Source organism: Vulpes lagopus, chromosome 9 (genome assembly GCF_018345385.1).
Source record: "Vulpes lagopus strain Blue_001 chromosome 9, ASM1834538v1, whole genome shotgun sequence".
In the NCBI taxonomy this organism is placed as follows: domain Eukaryota; kingdom Metazoa; phylum Chordata; class Mammalia; order Carnivora; family Canidae; genus Vulpes; species Vulpes lagopus.
The window spans coordinates 12,863,451-12,885,207 of NC_054832.1; the positions used below are offsets into that span (position 1 = coordinate 12,863,451).

Sequence of the window (21,757 nt, forward strand, 5' to 3'; positions counted from 1 at the left end):
TCCATGTTGTAGCAGATTATCAATACTTCCTTTTTATAAATAAAATCAGTATTTGATCAAATCAATGCTTCTATAGAGTGCAATCGCTAGGTCATAGAAGGATTCTATACCTAACTGTGAGAAACCACCAAGCTGTATTCCCCAGGGGCTTAACCCTGTTACATTCCCATCAGTGGGGCACAAGGGCTCCAATTTCCCTACACCTGGGCCAACACTTGTTATTTTCTGCTCTTTTGTAATTATGATTATAACCATCCTAGCAGGTATAAAGGGATATCTCATGGCTTTGATTTACATTTCCCTAATGACTAATGAAGTTAGGCATCTTTTCATTCGCGGGCCATTTGCATATTTCCTCTGGAGAAAGGGATATTGAGGTCTTTTGCTCATTTTTGTATCGGATTGTTTGTCTTTTTGTTGTCGAGTATTGGGGGATCTGGGGGCAAGGTTGTGTGGCAAACTGCCCTGCTGCCTCAAGGTGAACGATCTGGTGGTCAGACAGGCACCTCACACAGACAGAGCAGGGCAGCCCTGTGGGCAAGGCGCAGCCCTTCACTGGGACAGGCCGGCCGAGGCTCTAGAGAGAACAAAGATACAACTCAACTGGGCTGGGAAGTGGGAGCTGAGCAGAAGTCTGAGGGAGACTGCAAAGAGGGAAACACCCAGGAAGACAACACCTTCCACTGGCCTGGAGTGGCTGAGCAGGTGATCTGGGGAGTCAGTGGTCACCTGGCTTCCATTCCCACAGCAGAGAGGGGAGGAAGCATGCACAGTGGGTGAGCGGAAGGAAGCGCTTCCAGCCTGGAGAGCTTCCAGAGGCCCTGAACCTGGCTGAAACTCCCAACAGCTGGACGGAGCACAGACTACTGGGGGGGGGGGCACCCCACCCCCATGGCGAGCAATGCCTCGATGGGGCCTCATACTTAACAGCTGCCATCCCTCAGTGAAACACCATCTTCACCAAAGAGGTGGGACTGGCCACAGTCACACATGGCCCAGCATGAACCGTGATGGTCCATGGCTTCCCAGTGCGAAAGGGCACATGCCAGGTCAGGCTCAGTGGATGAATCTTCTGATCACCGAGCTACAGAGGGAATCCTGGTTTGAATGCCAGGTACTGGGAGCAGATGTGAAGAGGAAGCCATGCAGGAGCTGAGGGGTAAGGCCCGCTCTCCAAACCAGAAGAAAGCACAGGCACGATGAGGACACCTGCATAGAAAGGCCAGCTGGACAGGGGGAAGTTAGCAAGAAAGGGAGGAGAAGATGGAACAGTGACCCTATATTTGGAGTCGGCAGACCTGAGTTCAATCCTAATGCCACCATGTACAACCTGCAGCATTCAGGCAAATTCCTTAACCACACACAAGCCTTTCCTCCTTCGTGCATCACAAAGCATCAAACTTCTCCACTAGGATGGTTGTGGGATCACATGGGGGAAGAGTGGGCTCCAGCCTCACGGAGCCGTCACCCTGCAGAGGGCCCACCCACGTGACCTCGGCAGCCTCTCCTTGTTCAAATCCCTCATGGCCACTTACCCACGGAGAGATCTTTGGCAGGTCACTCGACTCCTTTGAGTCTGAGTTTGTTCATCTTTAAAATCAGAGTGGTGATAACAGTACCTATCACGTAGGGCAATCGTATGGGTTACATGAGTTAACACATGTCAACCATTCAAGATGCCCAGGAAGTACCTCCAAAATTTAGCCAGCTAGCATGATTAGACAACCTTCAGGAAAACCAAGAAGTCCTTCCCCCTCAACTGATCCGTGTGTGAGTACAGATACTGCAGTGAACCCAATGCCAGCTCCAAATGCTCCAGCTGCAGGATCACAGAATTTCTTTTTAAGATATATTTTTTTAATTTATTCATTCATGAGAGAGACAGGGGGGGGTGGGAGGGAGAGGCAGAGACACAGGCAGAGGGAGAAGCAGACTCCATGCAGGGAGCCTGACGTGGACCTCGATCCCGGACCCCAGGATCACCCTGAGCAGCCGCTCAACTGCTGAACCACCCAGGTGTCCCAGGATCACAGAATTTTTAAACAGGGGGATCTGCTCACTCCTCTTGAGGAAGTGGAGAGACAGCCCGAAGGCTCATCTAACGAGGGGCACTCAGAGCCAGGTCTCCTCTAAAAGCCAGTTCCGCCCCTGCCCCCAGCCCCATCCCCCGACTGCCCACACGGAGCCTCGCCCATCCTTTATCCATTATGAGACAAGCACCACCCATAAACCTGTGGTGAGGTTCGGTTAAAACAGTTTATGGAAAGGAAGACTGCTCCTTCTGTCTTTGCCTAAGATAAGAGTAGTCAGAGACCGGAAAGGAGCCACAATGTCACCTGCAGCACTGACTCCTGGTCCCTAGAGGCAGTGTCAGCGTCCCCGAGCATGGCAGAGGAGGCCAAGCATGCTCTCAGACACAGCCGGTGTTAAGCTCTAGGTCTGTGCGCTGTGTCTTTACTCCATGGGTCCAGTTTCCTCACCTGCAAATGAGGGAATACACAGGGTTGTGGTGATGGTAAGAAGTAAGGAGCCCCAGAGGGCGCCTGGCACTCAGTCTCTTTACAGACCCCAGTCCCACACTTTATAGCTGCTGGAGTGATCGCTCTTGCTAACTCCTGCTCCAGGGCTACTGGGGGGGGGGGGGAGGAAGGGGGCACCCCACCCCCATGGCAAGCAATGCCTCGATGGGACCTCATACTTAACAGCTGTCATCCCTCAGTGAAACACCATCTTCACCAAAGAGGTGGGACTGGCCACAGTCACACATGGCCCAGCATGAACCTCTATGGAGCCTCTGCAAAGCCAGCATGTTAAGTGCTGGGAGTGGGGACCCACGGCCACTGGGCTCTGTTGCGGGGGTCACAGAAACCATGCTCGGGAGCACTCCTGGCTGCAGCATTCCTGGTGGCAGCTCCAGACACAGACGCGCCTGCATCTACTCAAATGACACAGGCCAAGAAAGCAATGTCCAGAACAAAGGGACACGGCTGTCAGCAAGTGGAAAAGTTTCCAAGAGGAGCTAGGAAGAGGCTGGAAGTAAAAGGGAGTCCTTTCTGTTCAGCCTCCCTTGTGCCACCGATGGTTCAGAGCAGGTGGACGAAGAGATGGGTGTCTGGGGTTCAGCCTATCTCAGACTCTGAGCACAAGCCCGTCAGAGTGACTATCTGTGGGCTGGGAAGGAAAAAGTCTGCATTCCTACTCCTTCCCCAAATCCTCAGTGCTTAACAGCACAGGCTCTGGAGTCAGACTGCTGGGGCTGGGACACCAGAGCAGCCACGTTTAGCTCTGTGACATGAGACATTATACTCAACCTCTCTGATCCTCGGTTTTCTTTGTTTGTAGAAATGGGGCTAGTGACAGCACTGCCTCTCCTAGGATGACTGCAGGGACTAAGTTAGGTAACAGATGGCCAGGACTTAACCACGAGATGAACGTCTGCTCTGATAATTAGCTACTCATTTAATTATTACCATCAGGAAGTCATTTAATTGCACTGATCCAACTAGAGTGGGCTTTGCAGTTGTCCATCTGATAAGAGATTTCCCAGCAAATGAAGACAGTTAAGAGGGAGGCATGAGCGTTCTTGGTCAGATTCCTACAAGCTTGGCCATGTCAGCTCGGGGTATCACACCTGCCCCACGGAACAGAGGTTCTTTCTTACCCCCAGTCTACAGACGTGGACACCAAAGCTCAGTTGCCCAGGAAACAGAGGGTGAGTAAATTCTTTCAGGAACAAAAAACAAGCTTCAAGCATCCCCTCCTGATGCATATTTTCATCACCACACCCCAAGTCCACCCCCCCCCCAATCGTCCTCTCCTGAGTCGAAGTGGACCGGCCTAATTAAGCAACTGTCCCTCCAGCCCTAATGTGGCAAGGGTGAGGGTCAACATGATGTGCTGGGGCTCTCCCCTGCACCCCACTCCCTGGGGCTTACCCCTTACATGCACAGCCTCTCCACCTGGCCTCATCAGAAAAACTACCTCCCACTTGCCAAATCTTAGCCACAGTGATCGTTGTGGGACCTACAGGTCTATCGTACACACAGTCCTAAAAGAACAAGAGCATGAGTGCCCTGCTTCCGTCTGGTTCCAAAAGCCTTTGGCCCAACATTTTCCTCCTGACCCTCGGCTCCTGGAGGCTGGTCACTGCCTCCCAGAGGGAGTTCTGGTTCCCACTCCAGTCCCAGTGTCTCTGCGGGGGCTGCCACGGCCCAGCTTCCCAACCCGCAGGCCTCGGCATTCCAGGACCCCACACGCTGCCCTGCACCACCATGCCCACTCAGGACCACACTGGCCACCCCCAGCAGAGCTGTTACCAGTTCTTAAAGGTGCATCCTGGGGCATCTGGGTGGTTCAGTGGTTGAGCATCCACCTTTGGCTCAGGTGGTGATCCCGGGGTCCTGGGATCAAGTCCTGCATCAGGCCCCCTGCAAGGAGTCTGCTTCTCCTTCTGCCTGTGTCTCTGTGTCTCTCATGATAAATAAATAAAAATCTTATAAAAAAAATAAAAAGTAAAAAAAATAAAGGTGCGTCCTGTCCGCTTACCTTTTAATTAAAAAAAACGGTTGCCCCTGGGTCTCTCTCCAGGAAGCTTCCCACATATACTAAACATTATGCATGTACTAGTTCATTAAAATAATCTCCAGGCATGAACACCAGCATTGCTCCCATTCTGCAGCTAGGGAAACTGAGGCTGAAGGAAGTGTGTGGTCCAGGGTCACATGCTAATAAGTAACAAAGCCAAGATTCAAACTCAGGCTTTCTCACTCGGAGACACGTCACTTCGAACACTCGGCTGTACTGTTTTCCTGCTGTTTTCCCCACTCGGGGAGGGGCAAGTGTTGTCTTTCTAGTAACCACCCTGAGAACCCAGCAGACACATATACTCATTGATTATCTGAATGATAAATAGCAGCTGATCCATAAAGGGGGAAAGTGGCCTGTGTGACCCCACCCCCTTTAATTCAGAAGCATCTCAACCAGTGTCCTGAGAGTTCATCCAGCAGCAAACATGAGCTGGCTCCATAAAAAGGGCTTTCAGGGGATCCCTGGGTGGCTCAGAGGATTAACGCCTGCCTTTGGCCCAGGGTGTGGTCCTGGGGTCCCCAGATTGAGTCCCACATCAGGCTCCCTGCATGGAGCCTGCTTCTCCCTCTGCCTGTGTCTCTGCCCGCCGCCCCCCCTCCCCGTTCTCTCATGAATAAATAAACAAAATATTTTTTTTAAAAAAGGGGCTTTGAAATACACTGTGAGCCCAAACCTGTTCCTCCCACTGGACAAGCTCCCAGGCTCAGAGGAGAGACAGACCCACACGGCGGGAGCCAACAGCAGGTAAGTGCCTATGAGCAAGAGGCACAGGACAACCAGCCCTGCACAGGAGCCAGAGGAGGCAGGTTCTAAAGCCAAGGTCGGTGGGGCCTGGGAGAGGTGGAAAGCGCCCATCAGAACGTGCAGTATGTCCCCTGTCCCCTGTCCCCACCGGTGATGGCAGCGTGCTTCACCTCCTCGTGACCGTGGCCCCAGTGCCACGCCGGTCCAGACACCTGGGGTGACCCTTCCATCTAGGGAAGCACGCCGGAAAGCTGGCAGTCCTGAGAGATTCAACCTCAAGGTCCCAGGCGATGTGAGTGTTAACCAGAGGTCCCACCGGGGGCTGAGAAGTGGGTGCGGAGCCCCAAAGACCAGAGGAACCACCGGCGCTCCGAATGCCCACCGTCCCCAGCACGTGACGCCTGCAGACGACCGCGTGTCAAGACCGAAGCCGGGCTGTGTTTTCCGGGGCCATACCACATGTCGCCTCCACGTACTACCCAGAAAAAAAAGAAAGGAAAAAGGCAAATTCCAGAAAGATGAGGCAGCCACAAGATGAAGATAGAGAACGGCATGAATGATGCGTGATGGAATTTCCTCCTTAGTCACTGGAAGGCGCAGGAACCCGACTCCAGGCGAGGGAGGCCTCTCATGCCCGTGAATCGGCCCCTTGTTCTCCGTAGGGGAGAAAGTTAAACGAGGAAGAAGCTAAAGTTAAACGAGGAAGAAGCCGGGTGTGGAACGCGCACCCCTGTCCTGCTCTTCCTTTCCCTCCCCCCCCAGGCCCCGCCACCCCCTCCTCGCATCCCCCACAGATCTCGGGCTGGGAAGACCCCACATCCACCATCCCTAGAGAGGTAACTAAGGAAACAGGGCCCTTTAAAATGGTGAGAACTTCGTGGGAAACAAAAAGACTTCGCATCTCTCTCTGCAGCCCGGGCTTACTGACCCAAGTCTGGTCACTGGAGCCTCCGAGTAATAATCCAGGAGTCCATCCACAGTGGGGCGTGGATGGTCTGCAGGAGGTTTCTTCCTGCCTGCCAGCCCTGCCCCCCTTTCTCCCTGATGGCCACCAGGCCCATGTCCACCGAGTAAACAAGCAGAGCTGGGGTGTAACCCCCTGTCACCACCACCCACCACCCCAACAAGGGTTGTCACTTCAGGGGAGACTGCAAATATAGCAGGCTAGTGTCCATTCCAACAGGTGCGAAGACCCAGCCTCCCATAGGGTCCCCTCTGTCCACCTGGGACCAGAGTCCTGGCATCTCCTGTGATAGGTTGTAACACGTCTGGGGTAGGGTGCAGGCAGCCTGGGGAACGTGGCCAGGAGTCCCAGGGAAGCTTGGGACCCCGGCTTCAGCCTCACCAGCTGGGTAACTGGACCAGTCTGCGCCTCTGTTTTCACACCAGTGAGATCAGAGTCACACGGCATCCACCTCTTGGGGTTGCTGAAAAGTTTATTCAAATCTTGGCAGGTCAGAGCCATTCATTAAAGGGTAACTAACATACAAGCCAGGTGCCACCAATGCCTACCCACGCCACACCCTCCACGACACTACACCCAACACCTCAACATCGGACAGAGCGGACGGGAACGAGACTCAACGTTATACCACAAAAGCATCAGGAGAGCATTGGCTTCTCTACACAGCAAAGCAGTTTCTCCTTACCTGCTTATGCCCCTCTCATCCCAACAGCTGGGAACACAGGACGTCACAAGCGTCCCTAAGCCATTTCTCACCCATTCATCACACCAACGGGGGTACAGGCCTGCCCTGCCCAAGCCTGAATTTCCCCCTTTCACCATTACTTTTGTTGCTCTCTAAACATTTTACATCCTCAGTAAGATGCAAAATGCCAGGGCTGCCTGAATCCAAAATGCAATGTCAACTGGGAACCTCAAAGCCATTTGGAGGTGTTTATTTTGGTGCTAACCAGAAAGCTAACAAAACCCCAGGAATGGCTTCATTCAGCCCGCAGGCAGCATCCAGGCAGTTTTTTTCCCTGCCTTGCTCTGGCTCTCAAGGCTTTTTGTAAGAATGCTGGTAACACATGGCCTGTCCACGAAGGCAGGACAAGAAAGGCACTCCCTGGCGGAGGGAGAAGGACCCAGCTCATCCCAGGAGCTGCCACAAAGTGACTATGTGACTGGCTCTGAACCACCGTGGGGGTCACTTGTAAATAAAATAGTGAGAATGCCTGCCAGGCTTCATCTAACACTGAGCATGTGTTGGTGCTGTGCTAAAGCCTTCACGTAGTATCTCATTTAAACCTGGAACCCTTCTCACATGGAGGCTGTCTTAAATCGGTGAGGCTGCTGCAACGAAATGCCACAGACAGTGGCTTCAACAACCAACACTTATTTCTCACAGTTCTGGAGGCTTGGAGCACCAGCAGGTTCTATCCTTGGTGGGGGCCTGCTTCTTGGCTTGTGGAAAGCCACCTCTCACTGCTCAAGGGGCTCCCCTTAGTGTGTAAGCTTACAAGGAGAGACACAGATCCCTCTGTCTTCCTCTTTACAAAGACACTCGTCTCGCTGTGGGCGGGAGGGTGGGGGACATCCTCAGGACCTCATCTGAGCCTTAGCACCTCCCAAAGGCCCCAGAATACCATCCCTTCTCATTATTTATATGTTAATATGTAAACTCATGTACAGTTTTTTGGGGGGGAGGCAGTGGGAGGGTTAGAAATTACAAATAGAATCATTTGCTGTAATTCTCAAATGGCAAACAGTTGGGCCACATGTTTTAAAAAGTCTAAAAAGTGGGATCCCTGGGTGGCGCAGTGGTTTGGCGCCTGCCTTTGGCCCAGGGCGCGATCCTGGAGACCCGGGATCGAATCCCACATCAGGCTCCCGGTGCATGGAGCCTGCTTCTCCCTCCGCCTGTGTCTCTGCCTCTCTCTCTCTCTCTCTGTGACTATCATAAATAAATAAAAAAAAAAAATTAAAAAAAAAAAAAGTCTAAAAAGTGTCACGTAGAGGGGATCCCTGGGTGGCGCAGCGGTTTGGCGCCTGCCTTTGGCCTAGGGCGTGATCCTGGAGACCCGGGATCAAATCCCACATCAGGCTCCCGGTGCATGGAGCCTGCTTCTCCCTCTGCCTATGTCTCTGCCTCTCTCTCTCTCTCTCTCTCTCTCTCTCTCTCTGTGACTATCATAAATAAATAAAAATTAAAAAAAAAAAAGTGTCACGTAGAGGAAGCTTCTCCTGGGCAACTGTAGCCCCCTGCAGCCCCATGCGTGGCCTGCATGGGGTCATACCTACAAGGCAGAGTAAAGGGGTGGAATCATTTAAAAAAGAAAAAAAAAAACAAAAAACAAAAACAACTCCTTTCCCCAGCTGCTGCTAAGGTGCTCGGTCTTTCCAAGGAAGCGAAGGCCGCGTTGGGGTGAGGCCCTCACTTCAGCCGGCGACTAGCACCGTGCTTGGCACGCGCCCTGCCTACTGCATCTACTCAGCCCTCATCTTGCACGACGACGAGGTGACGGTCACGGAGGATAAGATCAACGCTCTCATAAAAGCAGCGGGTGTGAATGTTGAGCCTTTCTGGCTGGGTTTGTTTGCAAAGGCCCTGGTCAACGTGAATATTGGGAGCCTCATCTGCAATGTAGGAGCTGGTGGACCTGCCCCAGCAGCTGGCGCTGTGCCAGCAGGAGGTCCTGCTCCTTCCACCACTGCTGCCCCAGCTGAGGAGAAAAAGGTGGAAGCAAAGAAAGAAGAATCTGAGGAGTCTGATGATGACACGCTTTGGTCTCTTTGACTAAACTTTTATAAGCTGCTCAATAAAAAGCTGAACTCCCGAAAAAAAAAAAAAAAAACATGGAATACGGTCACTGGGGCTTAGGGCTTCAACATAAAAATGTGGGAAAGACACAAACACTCAACCTCAACAGAAGAACTATCATGACCCTACTTAACAGATGGGAAAGCTGAGGCCAAGAGAAGTTAAGGAATTTGCCCAAGGCCACTCATCTAGCAAATGAAAAGGCCTAGACTAGCGCCAGGCCCCCTGAAGCCACCACACTCCCTGCACAAAAGTGACACTAAAGACTCAGACTATCGTAAACGCAGGGTGGGAGCCTAACCTGCCCTTCGGCTCCTCATCTCCATGACAGGGAGGTTGTTGCTACAGTGATTAAGTAAGGCGAAGCCATGAAAAATACCAAAAGAAAGCAAATGCATACCCGGCAAAGCCACAGGGCCTGGCTTTCTCAGCACGGGGCCTGGCACGTAGTAGGTGCTCGACAAAGAATGGAGCGTGAAGGCTGTACAGGGCTGTTAAGAACCGCCAGCCCTCCAGACACTTAAGTAACGCATACCCTGGAGGAGCTCTCTCCTCCAGGTGAGGCTCCCCCTGGACATCCCCCCTACCCAGTATCACATAGAGCCCTGTACCCTGAAACCAACCCGTCCCCAGCAGACACAGTGATGCTGGGCACACCAGCGAGGTCTGCAGGCAGGAGGCGTGGGCACCCAACTACAAAGCAGGTTATTTCATAGTCATACACATTATTTACCCATTACCAAACTCAAACTTTCCATTTCTAATGATGCAAAAAAGGGGGAGGAAGGGCAGGAAGCTCTCAAACTTTGTGTTTAATCCTTTCTCACTCTCTTCGTTTGTCTCAGCTTTCCCACAGCATGGATCTGCCTTCTAGCAATTTCTTCTCCACACCATCCACAAATGGCCCTGCTGCAGCCTGGCCTCCTACTCTCCTTTACCGCTCCTGAGATGCACACGTTGCTGGCAACCCCATTCCTGGCTGAGAGTGGATCCCACAGTGGTCATGGTGACACCCTGTTCCCCACGATGGGGATCCCAGCTCATCCTCAGCTGTCCACTCAGCTGTCCACTCTTGCAAAGACGTGGCCTCGTCCAGCCCCCCATGAGCCAGCCGCCAGGGGTTCCCAGCCTGGTGACATCCTTCCTGGCGACATCTATCCTGGCTCAGCCACCTCTACCTGGCTCAGGGCCAATCCCCCCCCCCCCCATCCCCATTTCTTTTCTCTCTGCTGCCCAAGCTTCGGCAGGGGGCAGCCGTGGCACTGCTTCTTCTACGCCCTGCCTCTGGTCCTGCCCTCCATGCTGGCCTCATCTCCTTCCAGGATTCACCCCATTCAACAAGCAATGGGCTGGTGCCAGTACCAGGCACTGCTGACCAGACATAGGGATCCAGCGGTGAGCATCAGTCCCTGGCTCACGGGGAGACCCCCAGCAAACAGAGGGCCCCAAGTGGACAGCAGCATGGCTACCCCCAACAAGGTGGATGGTGTGCATCCCCGAGCATCATGCCCCTGGGGACACCCACACGTGCACCTGAAGGTGTGTGCAAGGAAGCTTCCCCCAGTGCTGTTTACAGTAGCAAAAACCTGGAAACGACTCAAAATCCACCAGAAGGAGCATGAAGGAACAAGCAGCAGCAGCTTCCAAGCAGAACAAAGTGAAAAGAGCAAACTGCAGTCCACACATACCTACGTGATGCCACCACCATAAGAATCTGTAAACGCATGAAACGGTGCTAGAAAAGGTATCCAAATAGATTTGTAAGGAAAGGGTAAGCCGTGACCTGCTGCAGCGTACGTTCAGGAGGGGGTTACCGCTGGGATGTGAGGGAAATGGAACGGGAGAAGAGAACCCCCAGACTTCCAGTGTATCTCTAGGCCACTATTTCTGCAGAAGCAGTGATCCAAAGCACATCCGCCTCGTCAGTGAACACCTGTTCATCCTGTGACAGGTATTGGTGGGGGGGGGGGTTGTTAAACGACCTTCTGTGGCTTCTGGTTTGTGTGTCCCGGATCTGGACATCAAGCAAAGAAACCACCCCAAAACTGAGCAGATTTGAGAGCCTGGCAAGTCAGTGTGAAGGATGCGGGAGGGAGAAGAAAGCCGAGAGCTGGCGGCCGTCAGTGTGTCCAGCACCCAGCGTGGCTTCGGAGGGAGGCAGGGCTACCCAGCCCTTGAACACACCCCTAGAGCTGCCTGGCCTTCACCTTGAGGAATGTGCCTGAACCCACAGCTGGGCCACCTCCAGACCCCACTGCCAAGAGGTCAGGCTCAGCCATCACACAATCCAACAGAGATATGCTGTCTGGCTCTCAGGTACTTTCCCAGAGGTGTCTCCTTTGGTCCTTTCAACAAGCACATGAGGGACAGGAGGCCTGGACCACCACCTCATCAAAAGATGAGGAGCTGGAGCCCCAGAGAAACCCCAGGAAGTGCCTGTGCTGACTCAACAAATGGAAGACAGGACAGTCACAAACCTAACTCCCAAACCTGACTTAAGTTCGGTGTTTACCATGTGTCAGCCTCAGAGGCGGGGACTCTTAACTGGCCAGACTTTACAGCTCAGGTCATGTAATTTGTACAATAACCAGCTCCCTGTAGGAGGAGACTAAGGTCCAGGAAGAGTGTCCTACCCAAGGTCACAGAGCCAGCAAACCCCTGGATATACATGGCCCCTCACCCTCATCTCCTAACGTTCCCTGACAACCTCCCATGAGCATTTCTCCATCAGGAAACTCTTTATGATGAGCATCATCACCTTCTCTGAAAATGCAACAACGGACTTTCCGGGGCCCCTGGGTGAGCAGAAAGCTGGGAGCTTGTCCTGGCTAATGTTTATTTGTTTATGTGTCCTTCTAAACCCCAGTCCCTACTTCGGAGTGACTCAGAGAGCTCACCAGAGCAGCTGCTCTGGTTGGAGCCAGATAAGCCTCCATGGGGGAGGGAAGGGTCAGGGCAGTTCCTGGTAATCAGGTATCCCCTCTCTTCCCCAGAACCCCCACCCCATGTGGAGTCATAGATCCCGTTGGCAGATAGATGGATGGGAGGGAAAGACCCCCCCACCCCCAGCAATGTCCTGCAGAACCAGCTATCAGCATGGCCAGAAATTTGACGAGACAAAGAAAGGGGACAAAGCCTCCCAGCCCCCACCTACCAGAAGAAATAATCCACTTCCCAGAGAGCAACCAGAGCACACTAGAGCACCGGCTCGCAGCCAACGCCACGCAGTGCCTGGCAGGTCCACCCCGGGCACCCCAGTCCCAGGGCTACGGACACAGACAGCGATCGGCACATCTCCCCCGGGATGAGCCCAGGCCAATGTGGCTCATCGACGCCGACAACAACGATGACAGCAATTTCCCTGCCCGGCGCTGGCACTTCAGTGCCCAGCTCCAGGCTCCAAAGACTTTTTCCCGAAATTTCCATTAGCCAAAAGCAGAGAACACATCTGGAAACTGCATCAGTCAACGCGAGCCTGTCCTCTTTATCCTACCCCACGAGTCCTAACTGAATACACCTCTTGGGTCCTCAAGTCAGAATAATGGGAAAAAGTTTCCTTTATTATTTTTTTTTAAGGCACCTGGGTCTTCTTTCAAATTTCTCACACAGTTCCTTAGCCCCCTCCCACCTTTATAGCTGACAATTATCCCCCCATTTTTCAAATACGCTCTCCCTCTCCCAGGAGGGCCTGCCCTGCCTGCCCTGGTTGCTCCCAGTGCCCTTCTCAGGTTAACCAGGGACCACAGAAAGAGACTCAAAGTCACTCACCCTGGCCCAGATTTCAGGGGCCAAGGCTATGGTCCTGCCCCACTGTGTGAGGCTTGTTCTATGCAGTGACTATAATCCTTTGATTGGCTTCAAACTCACTCAGGGATGACGGGGGGCTGGAAAAAGGGTGGGAGGTCAAGCAGAGACCCTTCTGGAATCTGCTCCCTTCATTAACTTCGGAATTCCGCAAGCTAGTGTTTTCTCAAGCCTTCTTACCCCGAGCATTCACCAGGGAGAAGGGGGCTGAAATCCTCACAACCACAGGCTCCAACTGGAAAAGTCAGGACCCGGTTTCCTGGGATAAAGGAGAGGTGAGCTCCCCCTGTCCCTTCCCAGGGGGAGGAACTCACATTTAGAGAGTAAATACCAGCTGACCACACTGAGGTAAGAACCGGAGATTCACCAGCGTCTAGGTTCCAACTTTGCAGATAAAGACAGTGAGGTTCAGAGAGGCTTAGGAACTACAGCAAGGTCACACAGCCGTGGAACAGCAAAGCTTCAAAACCTGGTTGTGTTCTGCCCCAAGGACCACAATGTTCCAATAATTGCAGCTATCACTCTAAGAGACAGGATCTCATGTGACACTCCCACCCATCCTGCGAGGTAGGATGCCGCGGGGCGATGCCTGGAGCCCAGGCCTGCCGCTTAAGTTAGCATGAAGGCCTGTGTGTAATTCGGGAATTGAGCAGTGCATCCGACACAGAAAACACCCTAAGCTCACCTCCCTACACTGTTGCTGAGTGACTCCTTGGGAATCACCTGCCAAAATGCACGTGCCTTTAGGTTCCGTTACGGGTCAACAACACAGGCCGAGACATAGCAAGGCCTCAATAAACGTTTCCTAGATACATGGTAAAAGAACTAGCAGAGTCAAGGTCTTCCGAATATTCCATAAAATCCCAACAAAAGCACTGTCCGTACACTGCTTAACAAGCTTCATCTAAAGACCATGTCTTGGGGCGTCTGGCTGGCTCAGTCGGTAGAGCATGCAACTCTTGATCTCGAGGTTGTAAGTCCCACGGAGTTAAGCGTAGAGATGGCTTAAAAATAAAATCTTAAAAAAAAAAAAAAAAAAAGGATACCTTGTAACAAATTTTCTCAGTGTTTATAATTTATAATCCAGAAGTTTTTCTTCTTCAATGACAAACAGGTCTCTCTCCCTCATTTAGACCAAGGAGCAAACTACAGCCTACGGGCCTCCGGCCAGTTCTTACAAATAAAGTTTTATTGGAACTCAGCCATGCCCATGCATAGACAATACTGGCTATGTCTGCTTCCCGGACACAGAGGCAGCACTGATGACTGGTGACAAAACTGTGTGTCCTACAAAGCCAAAAACATTTACTACTACCCAGCCCTTGATAGAAAAGTCTGCCAACCCTTGACGTACGTAGACAAATATAATCTACCCTGTGTGTTGTGCTAACTTGGAAGTCAGAGCAAAATCTAATCACTCATCCTCAATGCTCTTTATTTCTACGTGCCTACAGGTTTTGATTCTTCTAATTCCATTTCAACATTTTACTTAAAAATAGCTGGTATTCCCTAAGCGTTTATTATACATCAGGCACCGAATGAAGCCCTTCAATCTGTTCTCTTATGTAACTCTCACGACAAGCCCATGAGGTAGATAATATTACCCCCTATTTACCGAGAAATGAATTTAAAAAAAAAAAAAAAAAAACGAGTGAATGAGTCATCAATTGACTTCACAGGCGGGATATTTACTATTTCATAATTCAACCTCAGACGGTAATAGAGGACCTGATTGGAAAACTTTGGGTGCTCAATACACATAATGAGTTGGCCGTGCCGAGAGCAGTGGCCGCAGTCGATCCGAGCAGAATCACAGGATTATAAAGTGCAATCGGTCTGGGATTCTTTCGGTTTTCAATCTCGCTTCAGACTGAGCTGTGCAGTCCCTTCATCATGAATCTTCTGGATTTAGGGAGGATCAGTGAACCAGCCGGCGCAGCTGACATGAAGCAGAACACAGACCTGCTCAGCTGCGGAGTAGAGAGACACTGTCTCTCCCGGGTTGTGGTCAGAGCTGTGCCTCCAAAAGAGCACAAACTGCAGAGAGGACTGCATTCCAGATTCGGCCCTATTCAAGGCGGCTGTGTTTACTTGCTGTTACCTTAGTCGTTTTTGCAAAATTGGCTTTTTTTTTTTTAAACTCAAATATCTACGCCCTAAGCTGCAAAATAACAGGTCTCCCGTGTCAACTGTGATCTTTTCCTATTTCAAGAGAAGGTAAATATAAAAAGAGTATTTTTTTTTAAAAAGTCAGCCTGCCCCTCGATAACCTAAAGTCATTGTGCACACCTCACCACATACGCTGAGAACCACCGGCCCAGCAGAGGGGAGGCCGAAGGCTGATAGACTGGAGTCCAAGTACCAGCTCCTCTGCTCTCTCCAGAGATAAGTGATAAGTCTGGAAGCTTTGTGGATCTCTCTGAGCCTCAGTTTATAGATAAAAGGGGCACCACCACACCCACCTCACCGGATTGGAAGGTTAACCAGGCATATTCCAGGCATTAAAAAACACCAGCCATTAAGTAGTTTCATGGCTGTTCATTGAGAAGCCTGGACTCCAGACCTCAGCCCTTGCCTTCGCTGAGCCTGTGTACACCCGGGGGGACCCAGGCCAGGCACCCCTGCTGGGGAACAGGTCCAGGGCAATAAGCCATCTCTAGCAGTGCTGGCTTAGGGGTGTCTGTGTAGGTCGGAGGGCAGCACTGCACCCCAAGCTCCAGGATGAGTATATGTGTTGTCCATCACCACAGGGCCCCAGTGAAAACACATGAATAAATAAATAGCTAGAGGGTCAGACCTGGTCTAGCAGCAGTCTGGGGTACCAGGGTTCAAAGAGAAACGGATTCCTCCAAGCAGCTAAAGATGGACTTGTGAGATAAGGAGAGGAGGCCAAGCACACGTGCGATACGCAGACACACAAACTGCCCACACGGCTGCACGGGGTGCGGGGTGGGGGGGGACCTGGAGGGGCCCCTGGAGAGGCCCCCAGCAGTTCCAGCAGCAGGAGAGGCCTCACCAGCAGCACCTTACACCATCCAATGGATAAGTCCAGGGGTCCCTGGGTCAAGTCTGCCCAGCAACAACCTGGTTTCCAACTGTCATCCCAGAACAAGTGTTAGTGTGCTGCTTTCACTCTCAAGTGTCCGGGTTTAGAAGAGAAAGTAGACAGTTTCCCTGCCAGTGAGGGGTCTGACAGCCAAGAGAAGCGAGGTAACCTGCCCCAGATCACAGTCACCAGGGGCCAGGAAGGAAGCAGAAATGGGTCCCCCTCAGCTCCAGGCCCAGCGGCTTTGGCTTCAGAGCGAACTGTTCAAACCCTGGCCCTGCGCTCTGGGGAAACACGCTTTGCCTTTCTGTGCTCCAGTTACTCCACAAGCAAAAACCTCATACGAACCGCGCTTCCCCCACCGGTCTGCTCTGGGGTTGGAATGGAATAGGATGTGCCGAGTGCCCTGCACAGAGCGTGCCTTCAGCAATGGTGATCATTTCTCTGTCAGCGTCCACAGGGCACCGACCTTGCAGATGTGGGGCAGGGACTCGGCGGCCAGAGAGGAGGGGCCCAGCGGAGCCCTCTCTCTCACCACGACCATCCCATGTCTTCTGATGCAGAGCCCACCCCTGTCCCCCGGGGAGGAGCAGGAGATAACCCAGACCACCACAATGGGTTTGTTCTAGGGAACGACCGATAAAAAGAGAAGCCGGGGCTCTGGGTCAGGTGATAAGTGGGAGCACAGCTGCCACAGCAGGAGGGGAGGGAAAAATAGCAAGAAGAGGTGCAGGAGGCCTGGGGGCAGTGCTGCGCCTCGGCCTTCCCACCTCGGGCCCCCAGGACAGTTCTGCCGACCACTGCCAGCCCAGCCAAACCTTCCCGTCCTCAGAGTCCTCCCAGAAGCACAAAAACCTCCTCCCCAGATGACTCCTCTCCCTGCCCTGCCTGGGAGGTTCGGAAGCACGACACCCATCACGGGGCTGCAAATCCCCACTTACCCAAGGGCACAGGTTCCCTGCAGGCCGTGAGCCTCCAGGAGCTGGACCGCGATCCTAGCCTCACTTCATCCTGGGACCCAGCGTGGCACCTGCTTCCTCCACACGGGAGGGAGTTCTTACTGAAAGTCTGTCTCTCCCAGAGGTCAAAGAGGGCACCCAGTTCTGAGGAGCCCAAGAGCATTCCACAGCAGGCAGTGTTTTACACACACACACACACACACACACACACACACTCTTCTAAAGACCTCAAAGGAAGCCTTTACCCTTCAGCTTGAATTGGCTTGATTCAGCATAAAACACCAGGCAGCTCCTGGCTTCCCGCTTAGTGTCCTCTCGGATAAGGAACCTCAGGTGAGTCATGTGACCCCGCGAAACCTCGCAGTTCTCAGCTGTACAATGGGCACGCTGCTGCCCACCTCGTGGGACCGTGGGCTGCTTAAGTCATATAGATGCTCAGAAAGAGAGCACTTCCCTTTTGTCTGTCCTTTCCGGGAACACCGAAATACAACCACCAAGAGTCACCATGTGATCTGATGAGATGAGACAGAATAAATAAGATGCCCACAGTGCAAGACAAACCTGTCTCCTGACCTCAGAGAGAACGCTTTCCAGGGCCGGAGGACCTGTGTAAGTGAACACCGAATTACAACACATCTAGGCACTCTGACTGAGGACGGTGGGGGATGACCAGAGGGACATCGTTTCCATTAGGAGGTCAGGGAAAGCCTCGCTGAGAGGTGCCACTGGGCCTGAGTGGAACCAGGGACTCAATCAAAATCAAACCCCAGGCCCTACCTCACTGCAGTCTTGGTGTCCAAGAGCCAAGCGGCCCCAGTGCAACCAGGAACCGAACACCAAGGCAACATCCCTCCCCAGAGTCGCCAAAGTCAGAGCTGCCTATCAGGACGTGGGGAGGCCAGTCCTTCTGCTTGTCAACCGCAGAAGTGCCACCGGCCTTCGTGCCAAGTCCAAGTCTGACTGTTCCCTCCCTCATGCAGACACAAGGCTCCTTTCCTTTGCCTGCTAGCTCTTTGCCACTCGGCCTTCCCACGGACCCCGGGGACTGTGATCCCCGATCAACTGTCCGTGCCAACCAAGCAGTACCAGGTTTGAAGCCCAGCACAGCCCACCTGGCTCGGGTTCAAAGCCCAAACCACACGCACCCTCCCCAGAAGCCTTCCCCCAACCCAGTGACCAAGCATGAGCATTTATTCCGTGATCCTTGGCACCGACCCTGCGAAGGATGATGACACATCCCCTCTGTTGAACACAGAAAGGGAAAGGCATGCATCCACTGGTCAGAGACGCCAACCCAGGCCCTTCCGGCTCCACAGGCATCCTACGAACTTGCAACAATGGCTCTAAGCACAGAGTCACACGTACTTTCCCTATTTACTCTGGATATCTTCATTCATTCGCAGGCCTTAAAGCCCTTTCTGCAGCAGGAGACACTGTGTGTCAGACACTGTGCTATGTCCTCACAGCACACTCCACGAGGAAGAGGCGCCGGCCTTCAGGGCACTTGGGGTCTGCTGGATGGAGACAGACACGCCAACCACGGAATCAGGGACACCGGACCGGCATGACGACACGCATCAGCACAGGGGACCGTGGTGGCTCCTGGGGAGCAACTTCCAAATGCCACCTGAAACCTCCACGCGCCCAGCACCCAAGCAGACACACAGAGTGAGCACAGTAAATGCCTCTTCCCATTGAGACCCGGCTCCGTCACAGTGACTTCTCTCCCACCGGCTGGGTCAGGATCCCCGAAAGCCCAAGCGAGCACCCAACAGAACGTGCCGGAGCTGCGTGCACACGAAAGGGACGGGCCTTACGTTTCACGGGGCGCCCTCAGTGAGGCTAGCAGCGACCCAACTGAACATTTGCATGAAGATAAGGGCAGAGACCTCCGCCGTCCCAGGAAGCCGCGGTCCTCTGACCCCACAGGCATCCAGGCTGCAGGGATCCGCCAAGCACTCAGCCGGGGCCATCCGTAAAACCATCATTAGCATCCAGACGTGTGCCGGGGGTCTGTGATTCCAGAGAATGCTTCCTCCACTCCCCGCAGCTGAGTATCACTGTAAATCCAAGAGGCTCAGGAAATCCTGAATGAGGCTCCATGCAACCGGCAGGCACAGCCATTACGATGGGCAACTTTTTAATCCCTTTCTGGTCAAAAGATCAGGCCTGAGGATGGAAAGAAGAAAAATAAAATCAATCTTGTTAGAACCATGGCCCTAGAGGAGTAATCACGTTATTATTCCTTCCTTATATTGGACCCCAATACACTTCTTGAGGAACTCACTAAAAATAATGCCCTGTAGCTCTGATAACCCAAACAGGTGAGGCAGGAGGTCAGGAGGCCTTCAGGGGAGTGTCACCTTGCACAGGCACCAGAGACCTCTCCAATTGCGAACTTTCTACTCCTTGGGGGTTCTTACAACTACCCTGAGAGCGATATCCGTCATAAAGAGGAGGGGGAAAGGTTCAAGAAGGGGTAGGTGGCTAGCTTCGGGAGTCTGTAGCTGGGCCAGGCCTGGCACACAGCCCTGAGCTCCCCTGCAGTGAGCCGAGGGGGTTTGGGGTCAGCTGGTAGGAAGTAGTTCTTTGGGGTTTTTTTGTTTCTTTTTAAAGACAACCACAAAGCTCTGGCATCACTCCAGGGCTCATCCTGCACAGCGAGCTTCTTCAGGGCAGGGCCTGGGGCTCTTTCCTTTTCGGATTCATGCATGTAGGAGTTGCGGAGCACCTGCTAGGTACCCAGTACTGTTCTAGCTAGATGGGGATCCTTCGGCCTCCCCAGCAAAGCGTTCTTCAATTGTTCTCCAGATAACAGAGAACGCATGGTCCCACGGTGCGGAGGGCCTGAGGCCCAACAGTCACCACCCACCCAAAGATAACAAGGACGGCTCCGTATGGAGTGCCTATCGCTCACCCTGCTGAAACCTCTGGCTGAAACCTCTGGCCCACCACCGGATACAGGCCCCCAACCACTTTGGGACTCCTGCCTCTATTTTCCAGATAAGGAAACGAGGCACAGACAACTACCTTGCTCCAAACCAGTGAGAGTAGAGCCTGAATCTGCAGCCAGCGTGTCTCCCAATTCTGTGCCCTGATCCACTGCTCTGCTCTGTGTGACCAGCAAGGATGACGACCTGGAGTGACTGTACCTAAAACTTACTACCGGGCATTTCATGGGCATAAAATCCCCCATTTAATCCTCTAACAACCTTACACGTAATAGACTATTCTTATCCAATTTGAGAGATGAGAAATCTGAGGCCCAGAAAGGTTAAGCAACTTGCCCATGGTCACACAGATGGAAAACCACACAACAGAGATTTGAAATTAGATAGCCTGGCTCCGAAGCCCATGAGCTTGACCATTATAGCAACGGCCATCAACATCAAGTGTTCTGCTCCTGCAGGAACAAATTTTCAAATACTTAGTGGCATAAAACAACACAAATTCATCATCTTATGTTCCAATCATGGACCTGAACTTCAATCCTATCTACAAAGTCCCTCTTGACATGTAAGGTAACATATTCACAGGTCCTGGGGAGCAGGGCATGGACATCTTTTGGAGGGCCATTATTCAGAGCAACCACGCCAACAGGCATCCATCCTCTGCTTTAAGCATCCTTCAGTGGCCACGGGTCACAGGGTGAGCTTCCCTTGTCTCATTTAAACCCACTTGACATAGCTTTTAGGTCCAAGAGAAAGGTGGATTAAAAAGGAAATTTAAGTATCTAAATATCAGCCCCTGAGAGAGAAAGGCAAGATAGTGGTGAAAGCATCAATGTTTAAAGTCAAACTAACAGGGGTGCCTGGATGGCTCAGAGGTTTAGTACCTGCCTTCGGCCCAGGGCGTGATCCTGGAGACCCGGGACCAAGTCCCACATCAGGCTCCCTGCATGGAGCCTGCTTCTCCCTCTGCCTGTGTCTCTGCCTCTCCCTCTCTCTCTGTGTCTCTCATGAATAAATATTTTTTAAAAATAAAATAAAGTCAAACGAACAAATTCACTATGTTACTTGGGAAAAAGTGGTTTTCACCCTTGCTTTTCTCATCTGTAAAATGGGGATGAATCACTCCCACCTACTTCTTAGAACTAGGAGGCTGGTGTGAAGTGATCACCAGAAAAAGCCCTCCACATGTCACTGGGCGCCTATTCAGAGCTCAGGAAGCCAGTATTTCATGCAGCAAATGGAGGAGGCCCCTCGTCAGTCAAGCACAGCCCATCCTGGGGTTCCTCACGCTCCTCAGCTCTGACAGCAATAGCCACGGAGAGCTGATGGCCCAGGGCAGCAGCCAGGAGCAGCAGGGCACCAGGAGGCCAGGCCCTGAGTCCCAGGCACTGAGAGGGGCTGCTTCCAGCAGCAGGAGGGGGTGGGGACTTGGGGTGCCAGCCCCACTCGATGGTAGGGGAGAGGAGGAGGGCCGCGGTCTGTTAAATATTCACAGAGGCCCACGGGCAAGGCTGAAGCCAAGTCTGTTTTGTTGGGGTCAGGTACATTAAAGCTCTGTCACCCGAGGAAGAATTATTCCTCGGTCTGCTGGGTGTCACTGCAGCCGAGCCGCAGACTCGCCCCAAGGCAACGGCCCCACCGTGGGCTTCACCTGCAAGAACTCAAGGTATGGTTTGGCTCGGGGCGTGATGCCAGGGTCCTGGGATGGAGTTCTGCATTGGGCTCCCTGCAGGGAGCCTGCTTCTCCCTCTGTCTGTGTCTCTGCTTCTCGGTCTCACATGAATAAATAAATAAAATCTTAAAAAAAAAAAAAAGAAAAGAAAAGAAAAGAAAAGAAAAGAAAAGAAAAGAAAAGAAAAGAAAAGAAAAGAAAAGAAAAGAAAAGAAAAGAAAAGAAAAGAA

General features: G+C 52.5%; 1 pseudogene; it reads left to right on the top strand.

The window, feature by feature from the left end:
* Positions 1–1,143: 1,143 nt before the first annotated feature.
* On the top strand, positions 1,144–9,075 carry LOC121498563 (annotated as a pseudogene).
* Positions 9,076–21,757: the final 12,682 nt, after the last annotated feature.